Source organism: Loxodonta africana, chromosome 7, assembly GCF_030014295.1.
Source record: "Loxodonta africana isolate mLoxAfr1 chromosome 7, mLoxAfr1.hap2, whole genome shotgun sequence".
NCBI classification, from domain to species: domain Eukaryota; kingdom Metazoa; phylum Chordata; class Mammalia; order Proboscidea; family Elephantidae; genus Loxodonta; species Loxodonta africana.
In genome coordinates, this window is record NC_087348.1 from 109,031,695 (window position 1) to 109,054,418 (window position 22,724).

The 22,724-nt window shown below is 39.5% G+C and overlaps 2 pseudogenes; one reads left to right on the forward strand and one right to left on the reverse strand.

Annotated features, from left to right (window-relative positions):
• The window catches only part of LOC111752976 (G-patch domain and KOW motifs-containing protein-like), a 29,014-nt pseudogene that overhangs the window by 3,372 nt on the left and 2,918 nt on the right, over positions 1-22,724 (reverse strand).
• On the forward strand, positions 209-7,884 carry LOC100661131 (tripartite motif-containing protein 43-like; annotated as a pseudogene).

Genomic DNA, 22,724 nt, shown 5'->3' on the forward strand with positions numbered 1-22,724 from the left:
GTGAGGGGCAGGAGACAAATGTGCATTCTGCCCATTACTGTGTTTTATTATTTTCAACTTTTATTCTCTCTTTAAGGATTTTGTATTAGAATTATAACCCTACTTCAGAGACAGTCTTGGTGAGTAAAAATACCAGAACTGTTCGCTTAAATTAAAATAGTTGATAAGAACCTGGCTGCTTGATTCTGTCTGTATGGTATCTTGGAGAGTAACGGTTAGCAGATTTTAATTTTAGTCAAAGGTATGAGTTTTGGCTCCAACATTAACTGTCGGTATGATTTTGGATTAGTCATCCTTATAGGATGGTTTTGTCAATTAAATGAAATAGTAAAGGTAAAAAGTTTAGTCGCATGAGCTTTGCTAAACCAATCAGTCACTAGGAACATTATGATTGGCTTTTCCACCAATCAGAATACTAGAGATTGAGTCAAACTATTGAAGCACAAGCCCAAGAAGGAAAGGACACAAACAGGTTCTTTATGGAGGAGACATGGAGTTGATGGTGTAGATCATGTTAATCAGGAAGCCAACCAAGTTTTCAACAGAGCTCTAGAGCTGTCCTTGTGTCAGTTTCCAGTTTTTGTCATTAGCAAAAGAAACTATATCAGGCCTAGAGGTAAGTATAGTATTGAATCACAATTGGAATAAAAGTTTGCTTAGTCTTTTGTCTCTCTGGGGCAAATGACAAACTCTCCTGATTTTCTTCCCTCAGGAAAATGGACTCCAACATCTCCCAAGCCTTCCGAAAGGAACTCACCTGCTGCATCTGCTTGAACTACCTTACAGACCCTGTCACCACAGGCTGTGGGCACAGCTTCTGTAGGCCCTGTCTATACATTTCCTGGGAAGAAGCCAAAACTACCCGTTGTCCTCTATGTGGGGAAACATCAAAGAAGACAGACATCAAATCCAATATTCTTGTGAAGAATCTGGTGTCCCTTGCCAGACAAGCCAGTCTCTGCCAGTTCCTGAGCTCTGAGGATCAGATGTGTGGGACACACAAGGAGACAAAGAAGATGTTCTGTGAAGAGAGCAAGAACCTACTCTGTTTGCTCTGTTCTTCCTCTCAGGAGCACGAGGCTCACAGACACTGTTCCATTGAATACGCTGTTGAGAAGTACCGGGTAAGTGATGCTTCTGAAAGCCTTTGAAAGCTGGAGAATAATAGAGCTAAGAGAGTATAAGGAAGATGAGTACCATGATTATGATTAATTCACTCATCACTGGGAGTCTTATATGTGCTGGGTACTGTTCTAGGTGGGAAGGGTAAAGCTGTGAATAAAATAGGTAAGGAAATCTGCTTTCGCAGAGGGTGTATTCGAGTGGCAGGGCAATTCGCTTAATGATTATTATTAATTTGATTATGCAAAGTGAAGCACAGGACACCATAACACTCACATTTTTAGAAATAGCCCCTGGCTATAAAAATTACATGTTTAACAAGTGCTTTTTTTTTTTTTTTTACTGGAAGCATATTTAGTAATACTGGACAAACATGTAGGATAATAGTATAGAGAATTAGCAAGATATTTATAGGAAATTTAATTACATTACATAAAGCCTTTATTTGACAGTTTTCTCAGGAAAATTGTTTCATTACTTTATGTGGCTCTATAGCCTGAAACTCCCAGAAGGGATGACTATCGGGTAGCCAGTGAAACATGACCCTTCCACTTGCCCGAAAGTATGTTCATCTAACATCCCTGGTCTTTAGCTGTCAGTAAGGGTCTGAAATCTATAATATTTGTTCTGTTGGTGCTTAATTCAGTATTTTTGTTTTTACAGGAGAAGCTTTTAAAACAAATGAGGTCTTTATGGGAAAGATCCAAGAAAATCAGAGAAATCTAAACGAGGAGTGCAGAATAATCAACCTGTGGATGGTAAGCCTGAGACCACGTTTTCCTCATAACCAGCTTGGTACAGACATGGTGGGACCTTACCTACTAAGAACTTGAGCTTTAATCATCATTGCCAGGAGATTCCGTGAGTGAGCTCATCAGTAGGAAAAAGGATCTGCTGTTTTTATGTAGGAGAGTAGGACACTTAGAATTTCTAGAATTCAGTACACCAGGGACTAGGGAGAAAAAGGCCATCAGAACAAAGTGCAAAAAGTGCTGAAACGGAGGCACATGCAGGGATTTGGAGAAGTTCAAAAACCGTTGGTCAGGAGTTGAGAAAAAGTTTTGGAGAGAGGTTCACAATCAATTTGAGTTTTAAAGGACAAGTGTAAAAAATCCATGGCCATTTCAAGCAGAGATTTCTGACTAAGGTGAAATCCAGAAATTAAACAGTACATAATGGGGAACTACAGGGATGTCATACTGATTAGTATAAAGACGGCCATGGGGAGAAAAAGGTTTAAATAGCAATTTAGGAAGTGTACCTGTGATAGTGAAAAGCGATAATGTAGTGGCTAGAGAATGATATAGGATCAACTGGGAGAAATTTCAACATGTTGTAAAACTGGGGGAAAAGAGAAAGAAAAGGACTTGGTGAGGAGAGAATGAATACGTGGGTATTGGCAGGGGTCATGCAATGGAGTAAGGGTTAATGTTCCTGTAATGTTAAGACAAAATGAGACCCTGAAGTCTTAAGAACGCATTACCAGGAAGGAATCCCATCCATGGCCACAAGGGATAGTGATGGGAGAAATCAGATTGAGGGTATGGGATTAGGAATTTTAGGGAGGTTTTGTCTGATGATTTCTAATCCTCAGACTAGTAGGCAACATTTCTGCTAAGAGTGAATCATCAGGCTAGGATTGAGGAGATTTGAGATGAGAGGCTAAATTAGTAACAGATCAGAGTATTAAATAATCAAGCATAAATTTATCTTTTTACATGTAATCTTTCATATTTTAGAGAACATATATTGGTAAAGCAGAGGGTCAGGAAAAAGAAGAAGACCCTCAATGAGATGGACTTACACAGTGACTGCAACAATAAGTTTAAACATAAAAAAGATCATTAGGGTAGGATGGCTTGGGACCAGGCAGTTTTTCATTCTGTTGTACATAGTGTCCTTGTGAGTTGGAACTGACTCAGTAGCACCTAACAACAACAACGTATTTTAAAAATTAACTCTGAAAAAAAATTCTACAGAATTTCAGGAACTTAAGAAGTGAATTATAGTGTTTAGAGGAAAGAATGGGTTTCTGTAGTTAACACGGAATGAAAAATAAAGTAAGGAAAGAGGGATGAGCATGGTTTCTGTTAAGTGGAAAGACATGAATTTAACATGTATGTACGTGGTTGGTGGATTACATGATCATGAATCAAAGAGAAATGAGTGAGGTTTAAGTGGTGAAGGATAAAGGCAGCCTGGGTGTGTAATCTAGGAAATCCATGTCCCTGCAGGATTATATATGCCTACAGAGAGACATGATCAGAGATCAGTATCGGAAGTTGCATCCAGTTCTCCACAGGGAAGAAAAACAACATTTAGAGGGACTGAAAAGTGAACGCAAAAGGATTTTACAGCAACTCAAGAAAAGTCAAACCACAATGGTTCAAAAACAAAACCACCTAAGAGAAATGTTTGAGGAGCTGCTGAATTTGTGCCATAAACCAGACGTGGAGCTGCTCCAGGTAAGAAATGAGGATATTAGTTCAAATTCACATCTTTGACTTCCATTACATATTTCAAACCAAAATCCTATTTCTGCATCTTCTGCTCCTGTCCAGACTATTATTGTCCAAGTGAATATGATATAAACTTCAACTCTTATCCTAACCAGGAACAACAAAACTTTGAGGAATTGTGAGAGTAGTTTCCCTTCCCAATTCTCTTTATTTAATTCACTTTTCTATCCAACAGAAAGGAACAACTTCTTTGTAGACCTTTTTGTCTCCAGGTCGGCAGTGTGAGGAAGAGGAAAAGCTAGCATTCATGTCCTCCTTCTGTTTGGAAGTCCTAGGCTTGAGTTGTGCTTGTTCTGAGGCACATTACCCTTTGGAAACAAGCCCTGTGAAAAGACCACCTTGAAGACAACTGATGGTTGTAGTAATGCAGTCCCTACTCATGTCCTGCTCTGTCTTTGTTCACCCTCAGAGCCCTTAGCCATCGAGAATTTATTTTCTGTCAATGCGTGGTACTCTGATTTTCCTTTAAAGAGGAAAAGTAAAAGAAATTTATAAAATCCGGGGCGGGGGGCGGGGGGGAAGGAAAGGAAGGTTTGATATTTTTTTGAAATTTCCCAAATCCAAAGACTGATTAGGCATAAAAAAAAAGAATTTCTGAAGAATTCTGAGTTTTTCTTTTTTTTATCTCTTTACAGAATTTGGAAGACACATTGACAAGGTAAGTTTGGCCTTCAGTGCAAACTAGAGGTAAGTTTGGCCTTCAATGCAAACTAGAGCACCTTGAGAGCTAGTAAAGAGATCAAAGTGTTTCTACCAAAATGAAGTTATTGAGATAGTAAATCTTTGTGTGCATGTGTATTTATGTGAGCACATGTATCTGTGTGTGTTTTACTGAATATAATTTTCTATCCCACTCTATCAGAAGTTAGTTTTGTTTTGTCTTTCTGTGCTCATGGAGGTATACATTGTAGGGTTCAATACAGAAGTCACTAGAAAACAGCTATGCATGATTTTAGTTTTCAAAATCATTAACATATAAAAGTGCATGGACTAGCTTTTCCAGGCGTTAGAGGAGAGGCAGGCATCTATGATAAGAAGGGGGTGGAGGCAGGGACAGAAGAAAAGAAAGAATCCCTTAGAATTGCACAGTCTTATCCCAGGAACATGGAGGTACACTACAATATCAGAAAGGAATTCTGATGAAACATATTATTCCGTTGAATGCTGACATCTTTTGTACATACTGTGATGACCCCTTTGGCACCTGAAAGATTACCTGAATCTTTCCCCGTGTAGGAGTGAGTCCGTGCAACTGCACATGCCCCAGCCTGTGAACCCAGCGCTCAGTGCCAGGCCCATCACTGGACTGATAGACAGGTTCAACCAATTCCAAGGTGAGTGGTAGCCCAATGATGGGACCCCATGCATTGTCCTTCAATAATGGTTTTCTTTGGATAATATGGAGCCCTGGTGCCAGAGCAATTAAGAGCTTGGCTGCTAACAAAAAGGTCTGCAGTTGGAATCCACCAGCAGCTCCTTGGAAACAGTGTGGGACAGTTCTATCCTGTCCTGTAGGGTCACTATGAGTTGGAATCCACTTGACAGTAATGGGTTTCGTTTTTTATGCCCTTTTTATTAACCCTTGATTTAGGAGAGAACAGCCTCCTAAGAGACATTTATAGTCATAGTTGCCCTGGGATAACATGAAAAAATCTAAATGAAAGCTGGTGAAAGGATAAATGTGATTCATGCCTGTAATAAATTAGACAACGAGAGACAGGAAACAATCAAAAAGGGCTCCTAGTGCTGTGGGGACCATGGTCTCAGGAAAAAATCTAGCTCAACTGGCATAACACAGTTCGTAGAGAATATGCTCTGCTTTCTACTTTAATGAGTAGCACCTGGGGTCTTAACAGCCTGTGAGTGGCCATCTAAGATACTCCACTGGTCCCTCCCCTTCAGGAGCAAGGCAGAATGAAGAAAACTAAAGACACAAGGGAAAGATTAGTCCAAAGGCCTAATGGACCACAACTAACATGGCCTCCACCAGACTGAGTCCAGTACAACTGGATGGTACCTGAAGACCACCACTGACTGCTCTGACCGGGATCACAATAGAGAGTCTTGGACAGAGCTGGAGAAAAATGTAGAACAAAGTTCTAACTCACAATAAAAGACCAAACTTACTGGTCTGAGAGAGACTGGAGAAAAACCCTGAGAGTATGGCCCCTGGATACACTTTCAGCTCTGTAATGAAGTCATTCCTGAAGTTTCACCTTTCATCCAAAGGTTAGACAGGCTCATAAAACAAAATGACACTAAAGGGGCATAGCAGCCCAGGGACAAGGACTAGAAGGCAGGAGGGGACAGGAAGGCTGGTAATGGGGAACCCAAGTTCGAGAAGGGAGAATGTTGACATGTCGTGAGCTTGTTAACCAATTTCATAGAACAATATGTGTACTAACTGTGTAATGAGAAGCTAGCTTGTTCTGTAAACCTTCAGGCAAAGTACAATAAAAAAATGTTCAGTAGAAAAAAAAATTAAATATATATTTAAACTCTGAAAAAAAAAGGGGGGGCTCCTAGAACCTTTCTGAGATAAAATACCAGTTATTCATTCATTTAGTGGTATAGAACTCCATTTTTAGTTAGGGCATTCAAGTTTTAACTAAAGTACAGTTAGTTATGGTGATAGGATTGATGTCAGTTACCTAGTGCTGCTATGACAGAAATACCACAAATGAGGGGCTTCAACAAATACAAATTTATTTCGTCACAGTTTAGGAGGCTAGAAGTTGGAATTCAGGGTGCTGGATCTAAGGGCAGGCTTACCCTCTGTTTGCTCTGGGGAAGTTCTTATTCCTTTGCTCCTTGGTGATCTTCATTTGGCATGGTGTCTTTCCTCTCCCACCTCTGCTTGCTGGCTTGCTTTTTAATCTCTTTTATATCTCAAAAAAGATTGACTCAAGACATCCTACAGTAATTCTGCCTCATTAGCACAACAAAGATAATCCGTTCCCAAGTGGGATTATAAACACGGACATAGAAGTTAGGATTTGCGACACATATTTTGGTGAGGCACAATTCAACCCATAACAGTTGGCAAATTGTAATTTTTTAAATATTTTTGCTGTAAAGCTTCTTAGTAATTGAATTTGTAATAATGCACATTGTAGTTGATATAGCTAGAAAATTTTGTCCATAAACATAAAATAATGAAAGGCATAAAATAAGAATTTGGGAAGAACAACAGTAAAACAAGTTGGTGGTTGATGAGACAGTATACAGAATTCCATAGTAGACCTAAACCAGGGAGGTTAGACTGGCATGCAGATGAAGACCAAGCCTGAGGTGAAACCAGGAGTAAAATCCAGAAAATTCTTAGTAGAAAACTTCTTCCAAGAAGATGTATTTAGATCTTTTTATTCTTAATTGGAATTTGTTTCCTTAACTGGAGTATCATAGTATGCCTGGCAAAGTGATCACCAATTATTTATTTCTAAGGATCTTTCCCCTGAAGAGGGGCACTGAAGTTAATTTCATAGCAATGACTAGGCCTTATGGGAAGGTCTTCTGTTTCTAATGGGAAGTGAAATGTAAAAAATCTTTGTGATTTTTTTCCATTGAGATTAGGTATTTGTTAATTCTGCAGATATACTGGTAGCCCCTGAATCTAATGACATTTTCCAACCAAGCTGCACTTAAAGTCTTGGTCGGTTTTCCAATGACACTCTAGATCTCGTAAGACTTTAAAAACTGATTTTGACTGGAATATTCTCTTCTTTCCGCAGTGAACATTTCCTTGAATTATGAAACAAGCAGTCACGATATCATGCTGTCTGATGACGTGAGAAGTTTGATATTTAGACATGACCTTCGAGAGGTGCCTTTTCCATCTGGAAGATCCAACTACTTTGCTACATGGGGAGCCCAGGCCTTCAGCTCTGGAAAACACTACTGGGAGATGCATGTGGACAGCTCTTGGGACTGGGCTATAGGGGTCTGTAAGGATACTTGGCTAAGGAAGAACTGCTCAGTGATTGAATCTGGGGACACATTTCTTCTTTTATGTGTGAAGGGGGATAATGGTTACCATCTTTTCACCACCTCCCCAGTGCTTTCTCAGTACATAGAGAAACCTCTGGGGAAGGTTGGTGTGTTTGTTGATTTTAACAGTGGAAGTGTGAGTTTTGTTAATGTTGCCAAAAATTCCCTCATATGGGAATACCCCGCTTACTCCTTCAATTACTCGCTCTGGCCTTTTTTTTGCACTGGCCACACATGATCATGGAGAAGTGATGAACTTGGGAACTCCATATCTGAAGGAGCCCACACATGATCATGGAGAAATGAGGAACTTGGGAACTCCATATGTGAAGGAGCCTGTCTCAGTTGAAGCTGATCAATCATACTTTACTCTCCCTTAGGTTGTTCCATTTTAATGTAACTTTGTTTTATCATTGGTAATTATAAAGCTGGTGTGGCAATGCAAAATTGGTTGGCTTAATTTTCTTTCAATTAAAATCAAGTCCCGTGGTCATTTTCCTGAAACACATACTGTTTTTATTCACCTACTTTGTGAGTTGGCTAGAGTTACAAGAGTATATGACTGGGATTCTATCTGAACAGTTTAATGCAGGAACACAGAGTGTTTCCATCATAAGGAAACTTGGTTATCCACAGTGCAAATGTCAGTCTGAAATATTCTACCCCCTCATCATGATCTAGTAAAATCATACTCAACAATTCACCCTTGTTGGTGTTAGGTGCCAGGAAGTCGACTCTGACTCATAGCAACCCTGTGTACAACAGAAGGAAGCACTGCCCAGTCATGTGCAACTTCACAGTCTTTGCTGTGCTTGAGCCCATTGTTGCAGCCACAGTGTCAATCCATCTCCTTGAGGGTCATACTTTTTTTCATTGACCTTTCACTTTACCAAGCACGATGTCCCTCTCTAGAGGCTGATCCCTCCTGATAACTTGTCCAAACTGCTTGAGACAAAGCCTCACCATCCTTGCTTCTAGGGAGCATTCTTGTACTTCTTTCAAGACAGATTTGTTCTTTCTTCTGGCAGTCAATGATATGTTCAATATTTTTCTCCAATGACATAATTCAAAGTCACCAATTCTTATTTGGTATTCCTTACTCATTGTCCAGGTTTCACATGCATATGAGGCAACTGAGAATACTGTGGCTTGTGTCAGGAGCACCTTAATCCTCAAGGTGACATCCTAGTTTTTCATCACTTTCAAGAGGCCTTTTGCCACAGATTTGCCCAGCGCAATATGTCATCTGATTTCTTGACTGCTGATTCCTTGGGTATTGATTGTGAATTCAGGTAAACTGAAATCCTTGACAACTTCAATCCTTTCTCCATTTATCTATCATGTTGTTGCTTAATGGTTCAGTTGTGAGGATTTTTGTTTTCTTAATCTGAGATGCAGTCCATACAGAAGGCTATAGTATTTGATCAGTAAGTGCTTCAAGCAGTCTGCACTTTCAGCAGTCAAGGGTGTGTCATCTACACATGGCAGGTTGTTAATGAGCCTTCCTCCAATCCTGATGCCAGGTTCTGGGATTATTTGCTCAGCACACAAATTGAATAAATATGCTGCAAGGATACGACCCTGACCCACACCTTTCCTGACTCTAAACCACACAGGAATCCCTTGTTCTGTTCTGTCCAAACAAATGTCTGTTGGTTTATGTACAGATTCCTCATAAGCATGGTTAAGTGTTCTGGAATTCCACATCTTCACAGTGTTATCCATAATTTGTCATGATCCACACAGTCAAATGCCTTTGCATAGTCAATAAAACAAAAGTAAACATCTTTCTTGTGTTCTCTGCTTTCAGCCAAGGTTCATATGACAGCAGCAATGATACCCCTCTTTCCATGTTCTTTTCTGAATCCAGCTTGAATTTCTGGCAGTTCCCGGTGGATGTATTGCTGGAACTGCTTTTGAAGGATCTTCAGCAAAATTTTACTTGTGTGTTGGATCCCCTTTCTTTGGAATTGGCACAAATATGGATCTCTTTCATTTGGTTGGCCAGGAAACTATTCCAAATTTCACAACATAGACGAGTGAACACTTCCAGCACTGCATCCGTTTGTTGAAGCATCTCAGTTGGTATTTTGTCAGTTCCTAGAGCCTTGTTTTTTGCCATTCCCTTCAGTGCGGCTTGGACTTCTTCCTTCGGTACTATGGTCTGTTGAACATAGGCTACCTCGTGAAATAGTCGACTGTAGACCAATTCTTTCAGGTACAGTGACTCTGTGTATTCCTCCCATTTTCTTGTAATGCTACCTGAGTGGTTCATTATTTCTCCCATAGAAGCCTTCAGTATCACACCTAGAGATTTGAATTCTATCTTCAGTTCTTTCAGCTTGAGAAATGCTGAGCATGTTCTTCCTTTTTGGTTTTCTAACTCCTGGTCTTTGCATATTTCATTATAATTCTTTACTTTGTCTTCTCAAGACATCCTTTGAAATCTTCTTTTCGTATTTTATTTCTGTCTGTCTTTTCAATGCCCTTTTGCTTTTTTCACGTATAATGCACTTGATGTCATCCCATAACTTCTCTGGTTTTAGTCATTAGTGTTCAATGCACCAAATGTATTCTTGATATGGTCTCTAAATTCAGGTGGGATTCTGACCATCTTACTTTGCCTCTCATGGACTTGTTTAATTTCCTTCAGCTTCACCTTGAGCTTGCACATGTACAATTCATGGCCTGTTCAGTGGTCTGCCACTGGCCTTGTTCTAAGTGATGATATTGAGCTTCTCCATAGTCTCTCCACAAATGTGGTAGATTTAATTCCTATGTATTTCATCCAGCAAGGTCCATGCATATAGTGATGGTTTATGTTGTAAAAAGTTATTTGTAATAAAAAAGCCGTTGGTCTTCCACAGAGTGACGGATGGATAAAAAAAAAAAAAAGATCCATTAATATGCTATCCACAAGAGACACACCTTAGAAACAAAGATGTAAATTTATTAAAAATCAAAGGAAAGAAAAAAATATATCAAGCAAATAACTACCAAAAAAAGAGCAGGAGTGGCAATACTAATTTCAGATAAGATAAACTTGAAAACAAAATCCACCATAAAAGACAAGGAATATAATTATTAAAGGGTTGATCCACCATGAAGACTTAACCATAATAAACATCTACATACCCAATGATGGGTCCAAAATACATAAAACAAACTCTAACAGCACTAAAAACAGAAATTGTCAGTGCCATAATAATAGTAGGAGACTTCAACACACCACTCTCAGTAAAGGACAGAACATCCAGTAAGAAAATCAATAAAAATTCAGAAGAGCTGAAGAGCACAATCAGCCAACTTGATCTCAGAGACATATATAGAACACTCCACCCAACAGCTGCAAAGTACACATTCTTTTCCAACACACATGGATCATTCTCCAGAACAGGCCACATCTTAGGCCACAGAGCAACCCTCGACAAAATCCAAAACATTGAGATAATACAAAGTATCTTCTCTGACCACAATGCCATCAAAATATAAATTAACAACAGGAGAAGTAAGGGGAAAAAATCAATTATATGTAAACTGGATAACACCCTGCTTAAAAACCAATGGGTAAGAGAAGAAATCAAAGATGGAGTCACGAAGTTCTTGGAATCAAATGAGAATGAAAACATATCATACCAAAACTTTTGGGACACAGTAAAGGCAGTCCTTAGGTGTCAATTTATAGCACTAGATGCACACATCAAAAAGAAGAAAAGGACAAAATCAAAACATTAGTTACACAACTTGAACAAACAGAAAAAGAACAGCAAAAGCAATGCACAGCCACCAGAAAAAGGAAATAATAAAGATCAGAGCAGAAATAAATGAAACAGAGAATAGAAAAACAATAGAATCAACAAAAGTTGGTTCCTTGGAAGGATCAACAAAATCGGCAGACAACTGGCCAAACTAAAAAAAAAAAAAAACAGAAGAGAATGCAAATAACCCAAATAAGAAAGGAAATGGGGGCATTACAACAGGCACAACTGAAATAAAATGGATCACAACGGAGTATTATGAAAAACTATACTCCGACAAATTTGAAAACCTAGAGGAAATGGACAAATTTCTAGAGACATACTACCTACCGAAACTAAAACAAAATGTTGAAAATCTGAACATACCCATAACTAGAGATGCGATTGGAAAAGTAATTAAAAAAAACTCCTAACCAAAAAAAAGTCCTGGCCCAGATGGCTTCACTGGAGAATTCTACCAAACATTCAGAGAAGAGCTTATACCAGTTTAACTCAAACTATTACAGATCATAGAGAAGGAAGCGATACTTCCAAATTCATTCTATGAAGCCAGCATAACTCTGATACCAAAACCAAGGAAAGACACCAAAAAAAAGGAAATTATACACCAATATTTCTCATGAATATAAATGCAAAAAATTCCCCGCAAAATTCTAGCCAATAGAATTCAGCATCATATCAAAAAAAAAAAAAAATGACTAAATAGGATTCATACCAGTTATGCAAGAATGGTTCAACATTAGAAAGTCAATCAATGTAATCCACTACATAAATAAAAGCAAAGAAAAGGATCACATGATCATCTCAATCGACGCAGAAAAGGCATTTGACAAAGTCCAACACGCCTTCCTCATAAAAAACTCTCAATAAAATAGGCATAGAAGGGAAGTTTCTCAACATAATAAAGGGCATCTATGCAAACCCAACAGCCAACATCATTCTCAATGGACAGAGTTTGAAAACATTCTCTCTCAGAACGGGAACAAGAAAAGGATGCCCTTTATCACCACTCCTATTTAACATTGTGTTGGAAGTTCTAACGAGAGCAATAAGGCAAGAAACAGAAATAAAGGGCATCCAAATTGGTAATGAGGAAGTTAAACTGTCCCTATTCGCAGATGATATGACACCATACTTAGGAAATCCAAAAGACTCCATGAGAAAACCACTGGAACTAATAGAAAGATTCAGCAGAGTAGCAGGATAGAAGATCAACACACAAAAGTCAGTTGGATTCCTATACAGCAATAAAGAGAATGATGAAAAGGAAATCAGGAAAGCAATAGCAATTATCATTTTTTAAAAAAATAAAATACTTGGGAATAAATCTAACAAGGGACGTAAGAGACCTGTACAAAGAAAACTACAAAACACTACCACAAGAAACCAAAAGAGATCTACATAAATGGAAAAAACATGCTCAGGGGTAGGTAGACTCAACACTGTGAAACTGACAATTCTACCCAAAGTGGTTTTCAAATACAATGCAATATCGACCCAAATACCAATAACATTCTTTAAAGAGATGGAAACATTTATCATTAACTTTATGTGGAAAGGGAAGAGGCCGCAAAGAAGTAAAGCACTATTGAAGAAGAAGAATAAAGTAGGAGGGCTCACACTACCAGACGTCAGAACCTGCTGAAAACAGCCTGGTACTGGTACAATGACAGATACATTGACCAATGGAACAAAATTGAGAACCCGGATGTAATTCCATCCACATATGGTCACCTGATCTCTGACAAGGGCCCAAAGTCCACCAAATAGGGAAAAGACAAATGGTGCTGGCAAAACTGAATATCCCATCTGAAAAAAAGTGATACAGGACTCATACCCCACAACATATACAAAAATTAACTCAAGATGGATCAAAGACCCAAATATAAAGCCAAAAACTGTGAAGTTCATAGAAGAAAAAACAGGATCAAGACTAGAGGCCCTAATACATGGCATTACCAGGATACAAATCACAACCAACAACGCACAAGCTACAGAGGATAACTCAATAACTGGGATCTTCTAAAAATTAAACAGTCATGCTCATCAAAAGACTTCACCAAAAGAGTAAAAAGAGAACCTACAGACTGGGGAAAAAAAAAATTGGCTATTACAAACCAGACAAAGATCTAGTCTCTAAGATCCACAAGAAAATCCAATGCCTCTACAACAAAAAGACAAAAAACCCAACCAAAAAATGGGCAAAGGAAATGAACAGACATTTCAGCGAAGACATTTAAGCTGTCAACAGACACATGAGGAAATGCTCAAGATCTCTAGCCATCAGAGAAATGCAAATCAAAACCACAATGAGATACCATCTCACCCCAGCATTACTGGCACAAATGAATAAGACAGAAAATAACAAATGTTGGAGAGGCTGCGGGGATATTGGAACTCTCGTGCTCTGCTAGTGGGAATGCAAAATGATACAACCATTTTGGAAAATGATATGGCACTTCCTTAGAAAGCTAGAAATAAAAATACTATATGATCCAGCAATCCTACTCCTAGGAATACATCCTAGAGAAATTAAGATTTGTCACACGAATAGACATATGCACACCCATGTTTATTGCAGCATTGTTCACAATAGCAAAACGATGGAAACAACTTGGATGCTCATTGACAGATGAATGGATAAACAAACTGAGGTACATACACACGGTGGAGTATTATGCAACACTAAAGAACAACGATGAATCCGTGAAGCATCTCATAACATGGATGCGCCTAGAGGACATTATGCTGAGTGAAATAAATCAATCACAAAAGAACAAATATTGTATGAGACCACTGCTGTAAAAACTCATGAAAAGGTGTATACATAAAAACAATAATTTTTGATGGATACAAGGGAGGGGAGGGGTGGGGAGGGAAAAATGCTTAATAGACGATAGACAAGCAGCAACTTTTGTGAACTTGTGAACAAGACAGTACACAATACTGGGGAAGCCAGCACAACCTGTACAAGGCAAGCCCATGGTAGCTCCATAAACACATCCAAACTCCCTGAGTGACCGAATTGCTGTGCTGAGGGCTGTGGGGACCATAGTCTCAGGGAACATCTAGCTCAATTAGCATAACGGAGTTTATGAAGAAAATGTTCTACATTCTACTTTGGTGAGTAGCATCTGGGGTCTTAATAGCCTGTGAGTGGCCATCTAGGATACTCCACTGGTCTCACCCCTTGGGGAGCAAGGAAGAATGAAGAAAACTAAAGATACAAGGGAAAAATTATTTTAAAGGACTAATGGACCACATCTACCACGGCATCCACCGGACTGAGTCTAGTACAACTAGATGGTGCCTACTGGCTGCTCTGATAGGGATCACTATAGAGGGTCCCGGACAGAGCTGGAGAAAAATGTAGAACAAAATACCAAGTGAAAAAGAAAGACCAGACTTGCTGGCCTGACAAAGACTGGAGAAACCCTGAGAGTACAGCCCCCAGACACCCCTTCAGCTCAGTATTGAGGCCACTCCTGAGGTTCACTCTTTAGCCAAAGATTGAACAGGTCCATGGAACAAAACAAGGCTAAAGGGGTGCACCAACCCTGAGGCAGGAACTGGGAGGTAGGAGGGAACAGGAAAGCTAGTAATAGGGAACCTAGGGTTGAGAAGGGAGAGTGTTGACATGTCATGGGGTTGTTAACCAATGTCATACAACAATGTGTGTACTGTTTGATGAGAAACTAGTTTGTTCTGTAAACCTTCATCTAAAATTTGATTAAAAAAAAAAAAGAATAACAACAACAAAAAAAGCCGGTGGTCTTTCAAAATTCTATCACGTCATCTCTGGCATCATTTCTATTACCAAGGCCGTATTTTCCAGCTACTGATCCTTCTGCTTTGCTTCCAACTTTCCATTTTCAATCAGCAGTAATTATCAATGCATCTTGATAATTTTGATCAATTTCAGACCACAGAAGTTGGTAAAAATATTCAATTTCCTCATCTTTGCCATTAGTGGTTAGTGCATTTCGGGAGAGCTTTTAGACTGAGACAAACTAGGAAGAACCTGGGGGTCCACCTCTGAAAAAACTGGCCAGTGAAAACCTTATGAAGAACAGGAAAACATTGTCTGATATAGTCCCGGAAAATGAGCACCACAGTTTGGAATGCACTCAAAATACAACTGGGGAAGAACTGCGTCCTCAAAGTAGAGTCTGCCTTAATGACACGGATGGAGTCAAGCTTCAGCACCTTTATTTACTGATGTGGCAGGACTCAAAATGGGAAGAAACAACTGCAAACATGCAATAATAATCAGAACATGGAATGTGCAAAATATGAATCTAGGAAAATTGGAAATCATTAAAACTAAAATGGAACTCAGAAAGCTGGATATCCTCGGCATTAGTGAACTGAAATGGACTGGTATTGGACATTTTGAATCAGGCAATCATATGGTCTACTATGCCAGAAATGACAAACTGAAGAGGAATGGCGTCACATTTATTGTCAAAAAGAACATTTCAAGATCTATCCTGAAGTACAACTCTGTCAGTGATAATATCCATAAGCATACAAGGAAGTCTAGTTAATAGGACTATTTACACACCAACCACTAAGGCCAAAGATAAATTGAATATTTTTTACCAACTTCTGCAGTCTGAAATTGATTAAACATGCAATCAAGATGCATTGATAATTACTGGTGATTGAAATGCAAAAGTTGGAAGCAAAGAAGGATTGGTACTTGGAAAATATGGCCTTGGTGATAGGAATGATGCTGGAGATCACATGATCAAATTTTGGTAGCCCAATGACTTCTTTATTGTAAATACCTTTTTCAACAACAGAAATGGTGACTAAACATGTGGACCTCACAGGAATCAAATCAACTACATTTGTGGAAAGTGACAATGGAAAAGTTCAATATTATCAGTCCAAACAAGACAGAGGTCCACTGAGGAATGGAACATCAATTGCTCAAATTCAAGTTCAAGCTGGATAACAGTGCCAAGAATGGGAATTCCTGAAGACTTAATTATGCCCTTGGGGAACTTGTACTTAGCCCAAGAAGCAGGTGTTCCAACAGAACAAGGGGATACTGCACGGTTTAGAGTTAGTGAAGGTGTGCATCAGGGCTGTATCATTTGACCATACTTATTCAATGTGTATGCTGAGCAATTAATCTGAAAAACTGGATCATGAAGAAGAACAAGGCATCAGGATTGGTGGAAGCCTCATTAACAACCTGACATATGTAGATGACACAACCTTGCTTGTTGAAAATGAAGAGGATTTGAAGCACTTATTGAAGAAGATAAAAGACCACATCCTTCAGTATGGATTACGCCTCAACATAAAGCAAAAATCCTCACAACTGGATCAATAAGCAACATCAAGATAAATGGAGAAAAGATTGAACTTCTCAAGAATTTATTTGGCTTGGATCTATAATCCACAGCCACAAAAGCAGCAGTCAAGAAATCAGATGACGCATTGCATTGGACAAATCTGCTGTAGGAGATCTCTTTAAAGTTTTAAAAAGCAAAGATTTCACTTTAAGGAATAAGTGAGCCTGACCCAAGCCATGGTGTTTTCAGTTGCCTCATATGCATGTGAAAGCTGGACAGTGAATAAAGAGGACCAAAGAAGAATAGATGCTTTTGAATTATGGTGTTCAGGAAGAATATCCGATATCCATAGACTGCCAGAAGAACGAACAAATCTGTCTTGGAAGAAGTAGAGGCAGAATGCTCATCAGAAGCAAAGATGGCTAGACTTCCTGTCACATAGTTCAGACATGTTATCAGGAGGGACCAGTCCTAGGAGAAGGACATCATGCTTGGTAAAATGGAAGGTCAGCAAAAAAGAGGAAGAGCCTCCTTGAAAGGGATTAATACAGTGGCTACAACAATGGGCTCAAACATCGCAATGATTGTGAGTATGGCTCAGGAACTGGGAGTGTTTCCTTCTGTTGTATATAGAGTCGCTATGAGTCAGAATAGAATAAATGGCACCTCCAACAACAACAAAGATAGGAGCAATGTAAATACACAAAACCCAATTATTTTTCCATAAAAAGGATACCACTACTTATGTATTACTAATATTCATAAGAATAAAAAATAGGCAGACAGGAAGTTTCCAAAATTAAAAAAAAAGAAAGTAACAAGAGGGCACTAGATTTGGACAGATTTTCAAACATACCAGTAAACTAATTATCAAATCTGGGAAATTGCAAGCTGTAGAATCACAAAATTTGGTATCATTATTTGCCTAAGGAAACTGACAAATGAGAATTTTATGTAACATGGCAAATTTTGAGATAAATATCTTTCCACAGAATTTGGGTCTTCTGATGCTGTTGTTGTGTGCCATCAAGTGGATTGGGACTCATACCTATGCTATAGGACAGAGTAGAACTGTCTTTTAAGGTTTCCTAGGCTGTAATCATAGGAGGAGATTGCCAGGTCTTTTCTCCCTCGGAGCTGCTGGCGGGCCGAACTGTCAACATTTTGCCTAGCAGCCAAGAGCTTAACCACTGTGGCACCAGAGTTCCTCTACTGATGCTAGTTCCCTGCGATAGGTTCTGGAGAAGCAGCTCAGACTCCCTCCCAAGAGTTTCTAGATCAATGCCTTGTGTGCAGAGACACTAGGACCTGGCATCAGCCTAAGCCAGGTAAAAGATGGAGGGAGGTTCTGAGAAGTAGGAGGAACTGCCAGGAGGAGGCAGTATGTGAGTAGTTGGGTAGGCACCTACGAGGCCACCATCCTTTTGTCTGACTCCTCTGATTTCTTACAGTTTCTCTGGTTTCGGTCTTCCAGGGATAGGACAATAGGTGAGGTCTGGCTCTGGAGTCAGACAGTAGGGATTTAGCAAGGACAGTGTCCCTATGGGAAAGGGACAGAGCTGGGCCTGTGCCTGGGTGCATGGGGAACAAATGCGTGAGGAGGGTAGAGTTGGGAGTAGCTTTTGGGACCTGCAAGCCTCAAGGATGTCCAGAGTAAGACATTCCTGCAAAGTGAAAGATTAGATGTTGCAAGGGGTGGGGGGGTATAGCTGTTGCAAAGGGGCAGAGGTGGTTTTTCTGTTGTGACCGCTGGACAGAACATGCTCCCCTGTTAGCTTCAGAAACAAGCAATGGCTGCCCAGGGAAGAGTTCCCGTGCTCTGGAAGAAAGGAAGTAGAACTCTTCTCTCTGCCCCTCTGTGGAGCTAAGCCCAACCACACAGACAGAGAGGTCTACAGGGCTTCTTGCATCCTAGAGGGCCTCCTGGTGGCCCAGACCCCAGAATTCCCTCCCTAAATCAGTGGCCACCCAGGATTTCCTCCCTGGTGTGTTTTTTTCCCAGGGCCAATCATGTCAGCTCTATGCCAGTGATATTCCCATTCCCAGGCCAGCATCTTTAAAGATCACTTTTCTCTCTTTTTATGACTTAGTTTATAACTTTCATTATAACAAAACCCAAATGATGGAAAAAATGACACAGAAAAAATATTTGAAGAATAAATAACTCATATTCCAATTTTGCTAAAATTTGATAATCAAACCTATATGCCTTCCTCTCCTAATGTGTGTCTCAACAAAAGTTTTAGTGATTGGGATACAGAGATTTTAGAAGGACAAGGAACCACCTGGCCTCTAAACCTTGCATAGGAGCCCTGGTGGGTCAGTGGCTAAGTACTAGGCTCCTAACCAAAAGGTCTTCGGTGTGGACCCAGCAGGCATTTGACCACACCACCGGAGAAGGATGTGCTGATCATTTCCCATAAAGAATACAGCTTAGGAAACAATATGGGACAATTCTCCTCTGTCCTATAGGGCCACAATGAGTCAGAATCAACTCGATGGCACACAGGGTTTGATTTTTTGAAAACTTCCATGATACATGTACAGATATTTCGAGTATGATGCTAGTAAGGCTTTGTTGTTATTGCTGGCTCAAGAAGACAAAGTAAAGAAATATGATGACATGTGCAAAGACCTGGAAATAGAAAACCAAAAGAGAAGAACACACTCAGCATTTCTCAAGCTGAAAAAAATGAAGAAACAATTCAAGCCTCAAGCTTCAATCCTGAAGGATTCTACGGCGAAAATGTTAAAGGACACAGCAAGTAAGGCTTTACGCTTCTGCTTTTAAAAGTGATCTTAGATTCCGAAGCACAACTACTCACTCATAGGGGGCCCACAGTTTTTAAAAACACCCGAAAGGATTTCTTTTTATTTCTTAACCAACTTTCCTAGTACTATCCTTTCTGTTCTGAAGTAAGAGATACGTATTTAATAATAAAATATCATTCCAAAATATTCATACAGGTTCTTTAGGAAATACGGGATTAAACTGACTTCATTTTATTCTTTTGCTTTTCTGTGTTTCACAAAATGTTGGTGATTTACATGTAATACTCGGGTAAACCAAAAATATAAAATTGAAATGTGCTCATGTTGCAAGACTTCGAGGGCTTTGTCCCATCGTTGGTTCCTTTCACCTTTCACACAACATTGTGAGGAGCTCCTTCACTAAAATCTCTTAAACTCCCTTTTTATAGGGTATTTCCCACTTTCCTCACTGATAACATCTATTTTTACAACCTCTTAATTGCTATTTTACTCTCTCAATTTTATTTTGGTAACTGGTTGGATACACTGAGATGAGGAAAAATAGGAGGAATCAGATCTGACATTTGTTTACTCTCCAGTAACTGTCAGGTATTTTGATGGGGTTTTGTAAAGGATGTAAAACTTTGGCTGAGGCTTAAAGATGAGTAACAGTTAACCAGAGAAATATTTTAAATGTTACATAATTCTCATTGAATCCTTTCCATTTGAAGGAAGAATCAGTTTGGTTCCTCAGAAAGCATTTATTCCCAAGCGCAGGGTCCAAAAGAATCCATAAATCAGTCATTTAATTCAGGTTCAGGTTTTGATATGCAACTCATAAAAATATTTTACAACAGCATGCATTTTCTGGGAGGAGAGGGAGGGCTACCTGGCTCCAAATAGAAGCTGGCCACCCTCAGGGCACTATGGACTGAAAGTCACTTCTCTTTTAGCTATTTCTCTTATTTTAATGTTTTTATTCCTTCCCCTGAAAATTCCCCTTATCCCAAGCCTCTTGAATAAGTGGCCAATCTTTTTTTCTTGCTTCTAATTAAGGTAGTTCTGGTGAGATTGGATAGAAGGTCGGCTGGGATAAGAGGATAAGTGCAGATGTAGCATCTGAAAACTAAGTGTAAATTTAAACTCAGAGATTGGGCAAATTTTTATTTATATTGCTAAGGCTAAATTATCGACTCGACGGCACTCGGTTTTCTCGGTAAGGTTAAACTAAATCACACAAGGAATATATCTCAAGTAGGGTGAGTTTTTCTCATTCATTCCAGGAAGAGAATAATTTTTTTTTTCTCTTTCTCTTCAGAACAATAGTATCACAAACACTGTAGGACTTCAAGAAATAATTCACTTGCTGAATCTTGAAAGTGAAGAAGATTGAGCTCCTATTGAGGTTTCTGGATATCTAGGATCATAAAAGTGGCCCAAAGACTTAAAAATGTCGTTGCCTAAAGGCCAAGATCACTGGTCTGAAGAAGATGCCCTAATGTTACCGGAAAGTGTGGAGAATAACCTCCCTCCTAATGATAAGCAAAAGTTCAAAACAACTCAGTCACATATGAACTGGGAAAATGGTAGCTTTCAGAGTTTTTTCTGGAGAAATGTACAAAAACACAGGGTTGGAGATTTCTTATAATTTAAGGAAGTCTAGTACTTTGAAATAATTAGTCCTGGAAGCTGAGGAACATGTTAAAAATCTCTCCAAAATGAAAAAATATAAGAAACATCCGGACTTCCCCCAAGAAGTGTTCCCAGTACTCCCAAATGCACCCTGAGCTGAGCAACCAGGAGCTGGCCAAGGTTCCATCCAAGAAATTTAAAGAGCTCCCAGAGAAGATGAAACTCAAATATGTTCAAGATTTCGAGAAGGAGAGAAAGGAATGTGAAGAAAAACTGGCTCAATATCAGAAAGACCACCCTGATCTCATCCAGAACTGCAAGAAATCCGATGCCCCCAAGAAGTGCCAGACTCAAACCCAAAAGTGTTCTCAGAGAAATGTGAACAAAATGAGGTCTTCTCTGGAGACTGGTCACTTCACAAGGAGTTGAAATTCCACAGAGAGTACAAAAAGCACCCCCCATGGATGGATACCGCAAGTTCTACCAGGATATGTGGTTGAGTAGGGAGCCCATGAGAGAGCGCAGGGTGGAGATTGGTAGATGCTGGCAGCACATCCCACAGACCCTGAAGGACCATTATAAGAACCTGGCTGAGGAGCTGCTGAAGTAGTCTGAGGTGGACCTTTACCTTCTCTTTTGAGCTCTCTGAATTCCTGCACTGCAATTGGGTTGAGAAATATTTGATAGGTGCCGTGAAGGAAACTATCCAACTCCTAGGATCTCTCTCACCCACTCCTTGAGGGAAGGAGTTGGTCATTTCCAATCCTAGTAGTTGTCAGAGTCATGTGGGCTGCAGTATTTATGTCTGTATATTTAACTCATAGCTTTCAATGTTATTTCTATTTCTGAATTCAAAAAATAAAAATTAAAAATTAGTACTTAACTGGTTCATTTGAATGAGCTTCTCCATACAATCAGTGCCCTCTTATTTGGGGCACTAGTTTTCCAGGCAATGTTTGCATTTATTCTGGGAAGAAATCCCATCTACTTTCTGCTGCTCAGGGTGCAACTGACTCTCACCTTCAGCATACTTATAGTGTATATACTCTACATATAGTATATATAGATATATATACACACATAGGTACATATTTATCTGTGTATATATACAACATGTATAGTACATTTTTATATATATACTATCATTTCCAAGTATATATCATATGTATATGTATATCATATTATATGTATATGAATTTCTCCTGCAGATCTCCTGCCAGTCTCTTGGTTCTGCTGCCTGTACTGCCGATATTTTTCTGTTGCTGCTTCTCACTGTCTTGCCGTTTCACTTCAAAAGCCTTCTCTATGTCTCCTGGATCTGGGAGGGTCTCAGCACAGGGATTCCTGGTCCAAAGGACTTGCTCCACTCCTGGCTATCCTTTCATGGTAGTTCTGAGATCCTCATTTGCACAGTCCCACCGAATCACTTAGGCGGGAGTTACAAAGCCAGGACAAGAAAGGGCATACAAAATCAATCTGTGGCACAGCAAACAACAACAAACAAATCGAGACTCACTGATTCTTCTTGACTATGAGCTTCAGAGAGGGATGACTGGGCAGGATCAAGCTTCCTTGGTCTCCAGCCTCTGAGGCTTATGTTGCTCCCCTCCCAACCTGGCAAAATCCCTTCAGTACAAAAGAAAGCGCGA